The sequence below is a fragment of the Aphis gossypii genome, chromosome 2, assembly GCF_020184175.1.
Source record: "Aphis gossypii isolate Hap1 chromosome 2, ASM2018417v2, whole genome shotgun sequence".
Lineage (NCBI taxonomy): Eukaryota > Metazoa > Arthropoda > Insecta > Hemiptera > Aphididae > Aphis > Aphis gossypii.
Window position 1 is genome coordinate 76,688,522 of NC_065531.1, and position 17,987 is coordinate 76,706,508.

General features: G+C 29.4%; 1 protein-coding gene across 1 annotated transcript in view; it reads left to right on the forward strand.

The window, feature by feature from the left end:
- The first annotated feature begins 336 nt into the window (after window positions 1-336).
- Window positions 337-17,987, forward strand: part of LOC114122340 (frizzled-5) — a 66,558-nt gene continuing 48,907 nt past the window's right edge. Inside the window, exons 1-2 of the mRNA XM_027984970.2 lie at window positions 337-635; window positions 16,031-16,081. The gene's annotated coding sequence lies outside the window, so the exon portion shown is untranslated. The remainder of the gene's footprint in view (window positions 636-16,030; window positions 16,082-17,987) is intronic.

Here is a 17,987-nt window from a genome sequence, read left to right on the forward strand (position 1 = left end):
TATGATATAATGGGGTATTATAATAGTAGTCGGTGGACAGAGAGTGGGTGGGACTTGGGTGGAGGGTGTATAGAGCACCGGGTGTGCGATATACAAAGGGTTCCGCCGCTGGCGCGGTGCACTATCGATCGACGTGGCGGCAGCGGTGGCAATGGCGGCGGCCGAGGGGTAGCGAAAAACGCTCGGAACGTTTTTACCCCGACGACGGCGGCGGCGTCTACACTACTACCAGTTACCACTACCATTACTACCACGCTTCTACCACGCTATATGTATACTATACCATTACCGCTACTGCCGCCGCTGACGCCGCTGCTGCTGCCTGTGTGCCGCGCCGCTTTGCATACGCCGGAAAGCTCTCGTCGAGTACAGTCGTTGTCGTCATCGTTGTCGTCGTCGTCGTCGTCGTCGTGTCCGTCGAAAGTCGTTAGTAATTTCCGCTTTCGTTTCTATATAGAGACGCAAGAGAGAGGGTTTTTTTTTTTTAATATTCATATTTAATACAATATATTAAGCAGTATTTTAATCAAATGTCATACGGCTTGTACGATCGTTGAAAGATATTGTCCACGACCAAGACAAAAATTCATCTCGTGCAACAAAAGCTACGACTCCTACGTCGCAGTTTCACTTAGGTAAGACACGTCGATTACAATTATTCATATATTATAATATAATATACGTTATGGTTTTTTTATTTTAATTTTTAAGTTACGCATTTTATTTTCCTATTTTTTATATTTTTGTTTTTGTTTTCGAAAATCAAGCGAAAAAAAAGTTTCTTGTTGAACATATTATAAACATCATTTACATTTGGCTTATCTCACGTGTACTCACGCTGATAACGTAGTTTTAAATTATAGTATTGTTAATGTTGTTTAGATATCACGCCGGTACACGATCCGATTAAACGACAATTTTTCACTTAGCACATTATGCGTATAGTCTCCACACGCTCATAACGACTGTCAAGCATATTTATGGTGTATGCGATTAGTACACAGTTCTATAGTTTTATGACTCCTTTTTCAATAGAATAAAATTAAGATCCTACCCAACTATGTTTATTTTTACAAATATTAATTTTTATGTCCATACTTAGATACATGATTTAAACAATAGTAGACAACACGTTAGTGACATAATAGTGACTAAAAATATAAAATTAATAATTAAACAATAATTTATACTAGAATAATATTATTGTTTATATTTTAACCACCTCAATAAACTTCATTGGCTCCTATGTTTGTGAAAACAAAACGTTTAACCAATAACCACAAAACCAAAACTAGGAAAAATCGTATTTATACATTAATTCATATTTTATATTAATTCATCTGCCATGATTTCGGATTAAAAAAATTATAAATACTGAACTTTGCATTAACTAAATAAAGTACATATAGAATATAGATTAATAAATATTATGATAATGTTTACATTTAATGATTTATTATTTATTAATATATGTATTGATACGATTCTGGGATATTGATAAAAAAATAACTACCCATTTAATTACCTAAATAAAATGAATAAATAATAATAATTATCTCATCTCATCTCAATTACGTTATGTTATTATATTATATATTTTCTTAATCTCTAGAAATACTCAAGTTATAGGTTTATAGTTATATTATGATCTTTTTTTTACTCACAATAAAACATTTTCACAGTCCTTACTTTTCTCGCTTCTCTATTTGATAGAAAAATGAAAAGTGGGTAAAGAAAAGGTATGGGTTATTATTAAAACGTATCTTCTGTTCCACCAAAAATTACTTTAGGATTGTAAAATCGTATTGTAGTGTATAAAACCCTACTCCAAAAATGTTCCAAATAAAGCTGCGAGCTTTTGAAAAATGTTTTGGTCTCCGTGGGATAAAATATTCTATTGATCGTTGGCTTTTCGAGTACATAATACACAATGTATATCTACTTTCACTAACAATGTACAATAACTTTTGATTCGTTTATTTTTAAGTTTTTGTCATCTCTGTTATTGTCCATGGAATCTTAACAACCGTGAAAACAAATAAAACCTTTTAACGTTTGTTGTATTAAATAATAAATGCTCATCATTTATACTTTTATACTAACTACTATAAATTATTTATTATTAATAATAGAAACAATTATTGTGACATTGAAAAAAAATAAAAATACCTAGCATTAAAACAGCAATTATTAGTTATAATTTTTAAAAGTGTTTAAAAAATTTTAATCAAAAAGTCGTTGTCATACATTAATGATATATGTATTATGTTCTATGTGTAGGTCTAAATTTTTATATGAATAGTTCAATAAAAATGCATTAATAATCAAACGCATAATATTATTTATGTATGAATAGGTAATAGAAGCTAATAACTTTATAGATAAATTATCAGAATAATATAAAAAAATAAAACAAAATTATTATATAACAAATATATTTAATTAAAATAATTTGTAATAATACCAAATTTTAGTAAAATTTTGTTTGTTTTTATTCATAGACATATGTTTATTCAATATTCATATTTAAGAACTAATTTAGTGTAACTTAAAGGTACCTACGTAAAATGTAAAATTACTATTAATTAATAATTAACCATTTTTACATTCAAAGTAAATTAATATACGTGTTATTTTTTACCGTTATTATAAATATTTAGACATTTTATTAATGAATCAAAAATATAAAACTTTAATTTTATTAGTGTGTTGTCTATATTTTTTAATAATAATTTCCTGCTGTTTTGAACTTCACGGGTGGGAATCAACATTGAGATGTTTTTACTATAAAACAAAATATATCAGGATTCCATTCTGGAAATTTATCGCTTGTTGTGTCAGATCATATTTGTAAAACAACATGATCATATATTTTACTCCATCAAAGTATATACATAAGTTTAATATAGAAACATAAATAAAACGGTATACTCGTATAGTACATAGGGATTTGAATAAATAATTGTAGAAACCTTCGGAACAAGATAAAATTAAAATTACTTTTATGACTTTTAAAAATTAATTTAACTCATGATAGAAATTTAATTAAATATTAAGCGATTATTAATTTTTGAAACTTTGACAAGCTGGTTCGTTAATTTAATATTCAAATTTCAGATGCCTCTAGATTTAGCAATGTTTTTAAATAATTCCATTTTAGGGTCAACAATAAAATATGATAATAAAAAGCAATTAAGTATAACTGTATAATAATGTATTTGTTAAAAAAAAACTACTCAAAAAGATTTTAGGAGGTAACAATAATACAATATGATTGCTTTTTTTACTACTACGCTTACAACATGAATAGAAATTGGTGAAAATGATTTTGATTTTAAACTTAATGCATTAACAGATCTAAGAAGTAATAACTAATGTGCATCTACTACCTATCCGTGTGGTTTTTAGAATGAATAAAAATAATAGCACAACAAATGGTGTGGCATATATTTTTTTTACATCTCGTCTTTTGTCGGACATATCTCATTCGACTTGTACAGTTGTATACGAACAAATACACTGCGTGCAACAAAACATGTTCGCACTGAAATGTTTATAATAATATGACGTGTGTATGCGTCGAGTCTTAACGTGTGAATAATTGCACACGAATATCGCATGTAGCAACCCTTTGTGTGGAAAATTTGCGAGTCGTGAAAAAACGTGAGACGAAAAGTAAACGTAGCATAATATGTACGTAAATAGGTGTATATGTTTGTGTACGAATTCAAAACTTTCGCGAGGATATAATGAGAGTATGCCGGCGGTGAGGTTTTCGCCCAGAGGCGTGGCAAGGTGTTTTATTAATATCGCGTATAATAGTGTAGGTATGTGTCATATACGCAACACGGCAGTGTACGGCACTATACGTGTATGTGTATGCGTGTTTAATAAGAGCGTAAAAAAATAGAAAATGTTGAAAAATAATATGTGTTGAGACAATATTAGTACCACATTATAATATACGCCGTCCGAACCACCACCGGAGCTACTATACACACATACTCATACACACTCGTCGTGTGCGTATAATATATATCTGGCTCGATATCGTAAATCATGGTTAAATGGAAATTTATGTGTAAGGTAGAAGGGAGCGGAGTAGGCGATCACCTCAGGAAAGTGACGTCGGTGGCGGTGAAGTTACGGAGAACACGAGGGTAAACGCGCGTAGAGGGAAGTCACGGCTGAAACCCGATCGTGATATAAGGACGCTACTGGGTATATGTGTGTGTGTGCACAGGAAGGACGAAGACGACTCTGGTTTACACTGCAGCAACAACGTTGTCGGTTGGCGAGGAGAGTCGGTTTATTGGAAAGAGATGAGAGAAAATCGAAAGTAAAACTGCTACCCTGTGGATTTTTTTTTTCGTTCCCCTTTTTTCTTATATTATTATATTATACGATGTTATTATACGCCGTTCGATCCGTATTGGTGAACACAGGCGATTTTTTTGTGCGTACATGTAAGTTTTAAAAGTCTGTATTGTATAAAGTATATAGACAAGAGATGCGTATGTAATATACACAATCGCCACGCGATACGATTGCAGGAAAAACTAAAACTGTATATTACCATATAACCCACACTCACACACACACACACACACACACACACACATGTAACATATATAAAGCACTGTCGAATACAAATGACGTACTATATGGCAATATACCTCTGGGGCCCTCTCTTAAACGTCTCGACTTCTATGAATATCTATGACGGCGTATATATTTGATTTGCTTACCTCCGGCCGATTTGCAATATCCCCGTGCCAGTATGCTTGTGCTGACTTTGAAAACAATTTCTAGTATACCTGTATACTCAATATTATCGTCGAATACGTCGCAGAGTGTTTCGGCAAGAGTCATCTGGCTGGCGAGACGTCCGTTTCCTGTACCACGAAAGGGTCATTTAGTATAGTGGTAATAACTTGTACATAGTAGCCAGTGCAGTGCTCTTCGATTTCCACTTCTTCGCCGTCCGATGCATTATTATTATTAAACACGCGCTCGTATTTCGTCCACCAATAACGACAACATAATGTTATGATATTAATTTCAATATAGGCAATATTATAATACTGAAACCAGATCTCGAGTAGATAGGATCTCATAGGAATCAAATTTACTGAACTATGAGGTATAATTATCTCTGAATTTATAATAAATAAATGAAAATCCTTAGATTTTCTTGATTTCTTCACCAAAATGATTTTAATATATTTAGTATTATACCAACTAATATTTATTTATTACGATTTAAATTAAAAAGAATACTCATCAAATAATTATGAGTTATGACTAAAAAAACTTTATTATTAAAATCACAAATTTTCATTTATAAGTTATTATTTTACCTATTTTATTCTTTATTTTTTTTTCAATAGATAGTTGGAATTTTATATTAATTTATATTATCGTATATTAGTTTTGTAACATATTTCTATAGGTACATTTTAATTCAAACTTAACTTCCGAAATAAAATTCAAGTTCACAAAAAAAAAATAATTAAAAATTAATCTAAACAAAATATGAACTTAATAAACATTTAGAAAATATTGAATATAAAACGAGTTATAATACATCATGGTTTTTTTTTAATGGGCAATGATTAACTATCCATTATATTCTTGTTTCAATATACCTCTTAAAATATGCTCATAAAATACAAAAAAAAAAAACCCCATAAAACCACGCGCTAATAACTATCTTAATAACGTCATTTATTTTTATTCCAATTTATATTATTATGTATATATAATACTTCTACATATAATGTAATATATTAGTATGCGTGTATCTTGATTATCATGGCTAGAATGCTTAACCTTGTGTAAATAAAAAAAAAAATTATGATCATAATAATTAATTTGGTGGTTTGAATAATAAGTCGTTTGAGAGTTGAAAAAATCACATATCGCCGCTCTCCGTTAAGAGGGATGTCACCCACACGCATATTTTTTTACGACAATATTATAATATGAGCTCTGTATCGCACAATACGTACTATACACATTATGCGAATGTATTATTATTATTTATACTCATGTGTGTGAGAGTTTGTATACGAGCGAGTTAAGTGTTTTCCTATGTCAAACGTTATTATTAGTTTATACTAATTTTTATAATATTATATTATACCATATATTGCTTGTATTTAATTTTCATAGAGTATTACATACAGTTGTAACGCTTACATTATGCCATGTATATTATTAATAATCCGAATATTATTAATATTATTATGTAGGTGTAAAATTTAATTCTGTGTCAAATATTTAAATTTTTCATTGTGATCCATAAGTGTTACTTTTTTTATTTGGTTTAAACATTTTTGCTTAATTGATTCAAGTTTTTAATTAAAGTGTATTTTATTGTGGTTGTAACAAACCCTACAGTCATATTTTTACGATAGGTCTGACTGGTCTGAGAAATTATTACAATGTATCAATGATGTGAAAATCGTGTTTTGTTGAAAAAAAACTATAAAATAATGATGAAAAAGTACTTTAAAAGGATTACTATCAGTTTATCGTTGTAGTATCTTTGACCATTTGTATATAAATAGGTATTCGCAAGCTGAATTTTGATAGTAAACGCAATATAATATAATATTATATAATATTGATTTCGGACTAACCGTAGATTACCGAATACTCTGGCACACTTGTAGAATATAAAAACAATTAATACACTTTTTCAAGAGCCCAAAACGATTTTAATATTATTATACTACATTGACCACACTACCGCATTAGTAATGTATGATGATTTATGAATGATTGTTATACGATGGGGGCCTGGCTGCAGGTTCTTCGGCGCTGTATATTACACATAGTATTTTCGAGAAAATAAATAATATTGTAGTATCATTGTCGTCGTATTTTTACGTTATAATTTATTCAAAAATTATTCGAATGACGGGAAAAAATCGTAGGCACCTTTACTCGACGCCGTGATGCGTTATAATTTACGTACGCACTTATAACGATGTACATAACATATTGTTAAAACGACGTGGGCAGCCGTTATTATCATTTTGTGTTTTATTTTGATACGAATGTGTCAACGAGTCATAATATATTCGAGTCCGGGGTCGTCTCCTAATGACGGGCGAAAACCAGTTCGGTCTTAAAAAATTTATATTATCCCCGAAGTGCTCTAGCTGTTTTGTAATATCTTCGTAGTCGACGTAAATCACAAACAATCAAAAACAAAAAATATCGCATTCAAACAACGATTATTATTTTAACGTTGGCTCGCACAATCACAAGAGTCACAACGCATAAAATGTTTAATTTATACTATAAAACACATCTCTTATTATAACAATATGTTTTATATTTACGTGGTACGATATCGTAGCCGTTATTACATACATTGGCATACATATACATATATGTATACTATACACATACATACACGAGAAGAGGTCGCGCCTCATTAGAATACTGTTCGTCGCCTGCGAAGAATGTAATGATAATAATAGTAGTAGTAACCATAACGTTTTATCTTTCATAATAATTTTATCTCCCGTTTTTATTTATTTATTTTTACACTGTGACATTTGGGAGATGCGTGGTCGAGACAAGACACGAGATTTATAAATGTCTTTTCGACTTTTACTGTAACATAATAATAAATAAAATAAAATAATAAGACTATACGAATACAATAATAATAAAAATACTAATAATAATAATATCGTGGTGCCTTCCGAATGTTTAACTTGTGCAACAAATATTTCACATTTTAGATACTAAAGTTAGTGCACGATAAATCTTTATCAGTGTTTTTCTACCTCTTTAAATGGTTTTATTAGAGAATAGATTAAATCGCTCAAATAAATAAGAGTAACTGCAGGCAGGTTTTACTGTAGACATGTCACGTGTGTCACTAACCAAGACATTATATCGTCCAACAGTCCAATTCAGGTGTTATTATAAGCGCAAAAAAAATTACGTAAAATGTATTTAATCAGTGATCACTATCAACATTGTGTTAGTTTTAAATTATTGTTAGATCTGGGCAGTGGTGACGTCTCTAGGTCATTAATTTGCTATATTGCAGCAAATAAGACGACGGAGAAAAAAACCCCAATGAAAATTAATATATTGATACGTGTCATACAAATAAATAAATCCTTTTATAATGTTATTTTGTTTTATACCGACTTACTTATGTTTTACAAAAATATATACGCTATGAATTATGATCATATTATCATAATATTATGAAGTACGAAAGTATAATGAGTGTCGATGCATTGTGGTGTGGGAGGGCATTATTAATAAAATTTACTATGTTTTACACGCGAATATGGTTCACTATACATAGTGAAAAAAAAATCACGAATAAATCGCTCGGAAACTTAGATCGTAGTTGGGTGTATAATATAATATACTATATACATTTATACAAACATACTTACGTATACACGGCTGCGTGAATGCTTAATGTCATCGCGAGTGTGGTTGACAGGCAATGACATTTCTTTCGTCGGTATCGGTTCCTTTTTATTTCATCTCGCGTTTTTCTACGCCGACTAACTTTAAGTCGACTATGCTAAAAAATAACGAAAATAATCATTTCTAATCATGAAAATAAGTAAGTCCGATATAGTTATTCATTTCTGCGTGTTATTATATTATAGAAGCGCATGACCGAACGTTTTTACTCTTACGCGCGATTTGTACGTTTTATAAACACTGTGTTTTAAAAAAGCTCAAAAAAAAATAAAAAACAGAAAAGGTTGTAGAAATACTCCCGATGTAAAAACAACTATTTCAATGTACTTAATTTTCCATTTTACCTTTTTGCATCTCTCATCATGTAAAAAATTCGTTGCCAGACGAAAGATAAATAATGGTTTTATTAGACCAACGCAAATTCATTGTACCCAACATAAGAAGACAACGTTACGCTCACACGCAAACATATATTATAAATATGCATAGTGTATACTGTATGCATATAACTGTAGAGAGATTTCCGTGTCTCGTTGTTATAAACTCAAAAGTTCTAATATAATTTACCAGCGACCTGGGTCATTGACACGACTAAGAAGATAGATTACCCATCGAGACTCAAATTCATACTGTACCTTAATATATTAAAGAAAAGCCAAAGTTAACAACTTATGAACATACGTATATTAGCCACTCTACGACGAATGGGTACTATAAAAAGTTTTAAAATTATTCATACATTTATATCATACACATATTATATACTACAGTAGATACGCTTAAAATATAGACTAACATATTAAGCACATCCAAGGTCGTGCATATTTCTTGTGGTTTCATTTCATCTCCTCGTACATTATAAATATTAGATAACGTGCTTCAACTTTGCTGAAATTCATGTTCATAAGTACCTATAAACATATTATACTCAATATTGTTATAACCGTTCCTACTATAATATAATATAATATAATACTTTTACCGAAGCTTTACATTTTCCGAGTGTAAATTATTAATCATTTACCTACATAGTTATATTATAAATACATCATAAAACAGATTATAAAACAAGTATACTTAAAATACATAATGTAGTTTATTATTTTTATATTTATGCTTTCGTTACTTTGATAATTCAATGACAAAAGATGTGTAGATAATTTCGAACTTAATTCAAAAAAGTGCTCACCGATAATTGTGTTTTAAAAATAAACAACGCGTACAAAATCGGCTAATGGTACACATCAAAAAGCTATTACTGAACACATTCGTATACGATTTAGCATTGGTCGATTGTATGGAAGGTTCATTATGGCCAATAAAAGTTCCGAGTCATCAAAAAGCACAGTGGCCAAATTGACGAAATTAGGAGGTTCATTAAAAGGGAGCCTATAGCAAATACAAGTACTTGTACTTACTTAGTAGTTAGTACTTACTGTTTTCGTCCGAGATAACTGAATTCATTGTGCAGTCTTAGAAAGTGGTTCAAATACATTTTCTCTAATGATTTTAGCGTAAATATATACGAAATTGTCTCTTTCGGTGGAATGTTTTTTTTTTTTTAACTTATACTGTAATATATATGACAAATAATATATGATAATTTAACAAATATGCTAACCCCCATTATTTATTTATTTATTTTTCTATTTTGATAATTAATTAATACAAAATCTATTTTTTAGAATTTTTAAGTTGGGATAGCTTAGGACAATATTTTTAAATACTTAACTTTTTTTTTTTATCCAACTTAAGTATTCTGTAAAATATTCTTAATTTTTGTTTTATTAATAACTCCCTTTTTAGTTGTAATACCAGACCCCTTAAAAAATAAAAATAATCTAAATATTTAAAAATTTGATATTTAAATGAACTTAAAAATCCCAAAAATCAAAATTTGAATAAATGCATTAATAAAGAATAAAAGCGGGACGAGCATGATTGGTGAATCACTCAGTTTATTATATTTATAGCGTATATACAAAATAATATAACAGAAACCATTTTGTGTGGCATTTAATATATAACAATACGTCATTGCGGCGAAAGAATTGCAGCCATGGAATGTGCTTTGGAAATCGAATTCCGGCGATTTATCAAAATACAACATATTATAATCACCAATAATGTATGTGTGTGTGTCGAATGAGAATAAAAGGTCTTCGAGTACGTGATGTGGATTCCGAATCATCACGCTTAATCAAAGACAAAAGTCACACGGTTTTCACATACGACTTATAATAACATACTCTTATTATACTGACGACCGTTTGAATAACAATATTCAAAATAAAAACATAATTTAAATAACATCATGCGTTTGCTTTGTGCTTACAATCGATTGAGGCAACGCCTAAACGATGGTTTATTTAACTGATGTATATACATTATATAAATTACTCAAAAATTTCGAATTATAAATATTTGTAAGCGATTGCCAATAAAATACATATTTTATTTGCTCAATATGTACCGATACAAGTTAGACAAAAAGCTATGTAAAATGTGTACTTCTGAAATAGTTATTTTTTATGAGATTTCACAGACGATTTCTCACAAAAATGTGTTTTTTTTAACACATGAGAAGACGCTTTGCTGTTATATGTATAATATTATAATAATATTATGCAGATATTGTGACGACTCTTGACAAATGAATAATATAATAGTGAAAAAATATCGTGAAATAGGTCACGTGAGGTATCTATATATACATATATATATAAGTTAGGTATGTATATATTGACATTATTTATGTGTACTTCATTGTCCACTGACACGAGTCAAGCGCAAACAGGAAGTTTCAGTCAAGTCATATACGCTTTGCAACGTCAGACTACTGCACATTTTTTCCAGCTTATACAGAGTGAAACATACTAAGTTTTAACGCGAATCAGCGATTATCCGAGTGATTTTTAAACTGCAAGTAAAGATTATTAAAATTAATAATATACCATATAGGTAAATATAGGTGTCTGTGCCACACGCCACTTCTCCGATAGTCTAAAGTTTAAAATCTAAACGTTAAATACTTATAAACTGGAGTAAGTACTCGAAAACGTAAAATGAATATATTCGCTACAATACGATATAGAATATCGAGTGAAATATATGACTAAAACATGCAATAAAAATGACAAGGCATTATAACTTACATACACGATTAAATCGGTTAGATTGACTGACGAGATTTGGAACTGAAGTCGGAATGTTCGTATAAAAATACTCTTTCGTGAGTAGTAAAAAAGGTACGAGTGCCTATATAACATGAAATATTTGTTATTTTGACCATTACAGAGGTCATTGAAAAATATAATAGTATAGATAAGAATTTGAATGGAAATGTTAGGTATGACCAATAATGAAAAGAAAAGAAAATTATAAACATGCAAAACTATTAAAAAACGTAAAATAAATCACAATTTATCAAAATCAATTTAATTTTTTATTTTCTTAAATTTTATAACACGTATTTTTAACACTTCATTTAATTTCGTTTTCCAAACGAAGGGCATTGGTATACTTTTGAAATAATCGCATGTGCGTGCCAGTAATGTTTAATAACTATAAAGTATTAACTACCCGTTGTTTATTAAACGTAAATTATTTAATTAACTTTATAAGAACGACAGCCGCAAAGATTATATGATTTAAAACGAACGCACTTATAGTGAGGAATTATAATATTTAAATTGATCATATACCAACTAAGTATCTCGCATCAAAATCACATTTTCAGTGAAATTTAATTTTCCTCTACACAATTATAAATTAACTGTATAATAATATACATATCCCACACAGTTGTAGAGCCAATACGGGCTAAGTATTTCAACAAGATTCTGGCGATATGCATAATAGGCTAAAGCCACACATTTTGATGTTGAATGATATTCGAATCGATTCGATAATGCGATGAGAGAAAACATTGAACGAATGCAATTTATTGAAATTTACAAGGCTTCACGAGGACGTTAGATACACTAAAATTCCATTACATGTGCAATATAATACAAATCGTGAAAATATTGACTAAACGTTGACGATCAATAATGTTAACGAACACGGGGACAGTACCTTATCATGCGTAACGTTGGTGGTAGCAATCGTAATAATAAAGGCAACGATAAATATAACCCTGGACAGAATCGACATACGTACAGTATATGGTACCCTGGCTATAATACCTATATTATGTTTTAATAATAATAGGGACGTGTAGCCCGAAAAAAAGAATTCGGAGAGAGGTTAATCGGTAAATCACGAAAAAAAAAAGTCATCTGCGCACCCCCCGCAGATCGAATATTTCTGCGAGTGTGTGTGTGTGTGAATGTTTACTTAGGATTTCGTACCCATTGTCACGGCGCTACTACCGTATTACTATATATATATATATCCTGCACCTTTACGAATCGCGTGAAACGGTCGACGCGACGGGACACACCGAACGCACACACACACGTCATACACGACAAATAATAATATTATACTGTATCGAGGAACAATCGATTTCTATATACGCTGCACGTATAGCACCGTACATCATATTATAATATACCTACATCGTTGTACTCTTGTTCCGAGAGAGCGTTTGCTGACTGCCGTGCACGGCGGAGATAATATTATGCAACAGCGCACCGACCCCCCATTTCGAAAACGATGAACGTTTCCTGGAGCAGCCCATAATACACCGAATATTATTGTAAAGTGTGTAGGTATTAGGTATTTCGTAAATTGCGTCGTTTCAATTTTTTTTTCCAAAGGATTTGAGTTCATAAACGGCCTTACTTTAATACAACACACTGTAATATTTTACTTTTATTTCTTAATTCCATTCTTACGTACCTGCAACTCCGCAAGATAGTAAATTTAAAATACTTATTATTTATTAAACTCAGATTAAAACTTACCTATGTAAATATAAAATTATTTAAACACGTTTACGCGCATTATATTATACCGATATAGCGTTTTAAAATGTAAACAGAACTTCCACTTTTTGGTAACCTCACTTAATAGTATATTTTTATTTCATATTTTATAGTTTGTAATATTTGATAAAAATGCCAATAAAATATACTTTTTACAAATGGACCTAGTTCTCATAACTTTAATACTATATTATAATTTGATAGTTTCAAAAATAATAAAAGTTTTTGTCAAAATATAAAATAATATTATTTATTTATATACCTAAAAAGGCGGCAATATTTTTTTTTGTGCTCGCAAAGGCATGGTAGTTAAATCCGAAACTGCCTTCATTTAAAATGTAACCGATTTCAATTTTATATAAGTAAATCCATAAAAAGGTGTATTTTCAAAAAAAAAAAAAATAACCCCAAAGCAATTTTAAACAATATTATTTACTTTTTTATTTAAATTATGGTAAAATTGATTGGTCATATAATATAGAGACAGGATTTTAAAACATAATAAGCAACTAAAAAAAGTATATAAAGTATAATTATTTATGAAAAAAGCAAAAAAAAGCATAATCAAAAACCAACATGAGCTAGTTTTAAAAATGAATAAAAAAATTTGAAAAATTAATTTAAATTAAAAAAATAATTAACTTCCATGTATTCCCCTTAATTTTCAATAGTAAAACTGACTCTGTTGTCCGACAGAATATTTAACATTTAACATAGAAAACAAAATCTTTTCATCCACTTAAGTGATCGGTGCATACAGGAGGTTTCAAATTACAACATTTAAATCTTATATTTTAAATATTCGATATCGATGTTATAGGCATACTGGCCGTATAGGTACTGCAGGCTGTGTTATGTGTATTGACAATCTATGCGTTTAATACATTTATAATCAAGTCGATAACGAAAACAATAATAATTCAATATAAACATTTAGTCCGCATTCTGGGTTTTTACGTTTCTTATTAATTCAATTTTTTATTATTACTGTAGTAGTCGCATAATAAACATATAAAAATGCTACAGCTGAAATAACCGAGAAAAACAATAAAAGCATTTATATATATATATATATATAAAAAAAAAAATCCGAAAAAAGCAAAAACAAATCGATTTATTTCGAATCAGAATTTATGTATAAAATTAGATTTCTATTTCATATATAAAAAAAGAAGCATATGGTTTAAAATCCAAGCCCTAGACTCATATATATATAAAATAATACATTACGTATATGAAAACTATACCAAAATATTCGTACACTAGATTTTTAAATTTGCAGAGCTTAGCTGATTTTCCGATTAATTTACATAAAATATACCTATATCATCATATTGTATTCGTGTACATCATCACCGCACAAACCATTTTATGGCACACTGCAGTGACATTTTTCACGACTCGGTCGCCATGCTATAAATCATAATAATATAATATAATAAATAATAATGGTATATATATATCATATTATAAGACCCTGTGCGCGAGTATTGCGAGGAGAGGAAAAAATACGTCAGAAGTTTGAGACGACTGCAACACGACTGCATGCAAAGACGACGTACCTATATAGCCAATATAGAGGTGACCACGGGGAAGGTAAGAAATAAACACGACAAACCTGGCGTACGCGAAATGCAAATGATTTGGTCGTCGCGTGAACACGACCGCTATGTCATACGCTGTGGAACACAATAATATATTCTCTAGAGTCTAGACTTTATACATATATATATATATACATTATGCACTGTACACCGTACACCAATCATTCCCACGCGCGAGGTTGACCGGAGCACAGTGTAATATCATTATTATACATTCTCAGCGAGACGACGTGAAAAAAAATAAATAAATAAGAAAATGATTAATAATATTAAACGGCATGAAATACCGCGATCAAAAGGACGACGCGACAGTCCTGTTACACAGAAATCGACCGTTTCCCCGGGGATAGGTGTCGTTCGCGCAAAACGCATAATATTATCGTACTGTTTTAAATATATAAAACGACGTAATGCGTATAAAATATATTATACTTGATAACATTACGTGTATCGTGAATTACGCAAACTTCCAGCCGTGCGGTATACATTTTATAATAATAAAAATGATAATTAATAATAAAGTCGCGTATTAATCGGCCTTAAAGCTAATTTTTCTATCGACATCGTTTTAGGTACAACAACAACAACAACATTATTATTTTCGTCTCGATCGCATTAGTCGTGTACGCTTACAGTCGCGGGAAATGATTTTTTTTTTTTTCATATTCGACGGATCGGATAGAACTATTTATTATCTTGTCAGTTTACGTGTTTGCCACTAAACCGTTTTTTGTTATTATAATATAATAGTAGTGCTGTACTTTACTTAACTATTATACTAACAAGATTCCGTCTCGGTTCACTGTCGTGTAGCCTATGTACACTATTATGTTACTTGATTCTTTTGTATATAATATACATAATGTGTGGTATACAAATATAATTATGTGATTTATTATTGTTATTATTATTATTATTGTTGTTATTATTATTATTATTATTATTATTATTATTATTAAACCCATACACGTCAAAAGTATTATTATATGCCAATAAATTATTGTTATATTATTATGTTTTCAGAGACGAAAATAACATTATCAACCGAACAATAGTTTTTCGCACTTTCAAAAGGTAAGAAAATATTTACTTCATCAAAATATTGTTATAAGTACCTACCAACGATTGACATTATTGATATTTGAAGTTATTAAAGTAGTGATTAACTTCAATAGTGCAACACCTTAAAATTATACAACACAATGCATTAATTTTATTTTATTTAAAATCACCGTACAGAGAAAGATAATTTTGTAATAACATATATTTCTATTTTTTGTTTTTTTTTTTTTTTTTATAGACATGTATATATTATGCTTTTACAATCTATGACAATATGGTGGATAAGTAAAAAATAAATTATGAAAGTAAATAATATAACAATAAAATAAACAAGAGTATTGTATAACAACAGATCGGTGACCCTTTTTGTTTTGTTTTACTTCTCATTCATTACAATACGCAGAATACCTATATAACTAAATCATAATTTTTATCGTTATTTAGAAGAGTGTTGTTCCTGTATGTATAATCTCGAGAAAGGATTAAAATTTTCAATAATTTTCTAGAAAGGGATTGTAAAGAAGTTGACTTTTCATTTATATATATACAATATACATATAATAGACAGTAGACATAGATATATTGTATATATTATTATTATGGGATGCATTCAATGACTTTCGAAGAAAAAAATGTGTTTTACAGGAAAAAATATCATAGTAAATAAACATTCCACGTAAGCTGCTGCTGAAAAATACTTACGCGATGTATAGGAAATGTCAGTGTACATTATACTGTTCTGCGAGTACCAGTTTATTGTTTGTCTTTATACGTAGGTATCTATATAATAAACGATAAATTTAAAAGAAAAAAAGTAAGGAAAATATAACCTATAATACTACGATGATAGAACAATAATAATATGAAATTAATTTTTTTTACTGACATTTAAAAAAAAAAACTCGTCACATTTAATTTTAAACGTCCTATGCCACTGCTTGTTTGTTCTTTGTAATTTCTAACTACAAATAAAATAATAGAATATTAAACACAGATACGTGTAAAATATTAAGTATATACAATTATTGCCGATTTTAGTTATTCTACTGCTAACCGTATATTATAAATACTAAAGTATACGTCCATCGAAGCGTGTTAAATGTTTTATTGGTTTTTATATTTCTATTCACTAAACAGTTTTTTTTTTTTTTTTTACAACATTTTTAATGGAATAATGCATTTATAAAGTTGTTTTGAATATATTATAATTTATAATCATTATTATTTAATAAGAATGTGAAGTGCCTAGTACGTCTTTTACACATTACACTGTATAAATATTAAATAAAATTATAATATTCGATTGATAGTGACGATATCGAATTATTGACTGCGTGCGAATCGTACATTTTTGGTTAAAAAAATTATAAAAACAATCTTATCTCACAATTCTAATTTAATATGAAAAAAACACAGATGGTTGCAAATTCCAAGATTAATGTAGCAAATGTTCAGCAAAATACTTAAACACGAAAGCTCTACAAAACGTATATCGTATCACTTTTTTTCAATTGGTCACCCAAAAACAAAATTATGGGTTAATATTGTATTTGTAATTTATAAACAATTTTCAAAACAACTCGTTCGGGTTTAGAGTACATAATGAAACTATCACAATATTGATACAAAACATTTATGCTTTAGATCCATTTCATAATTTTCATATATAATCATTTTTTAATAACAACTTGAGATCGAAAGTCGCCGTTTAATTTTATGACGCTATTTACAAATATATTTTTATACTATAATAAACATGACGCGATACAGTCATACTCGTAGCTAAGGTATTTTTGTGGTCAACATTTTAATGTATTAAAGCCATACACATGTTTGACGTAAAACTTTTATTTAGTCTAATGCTGCTTGCAGCTATTAGGTACCTATTTTTGCATTTACGTTTCTCTTTAGCTATCGT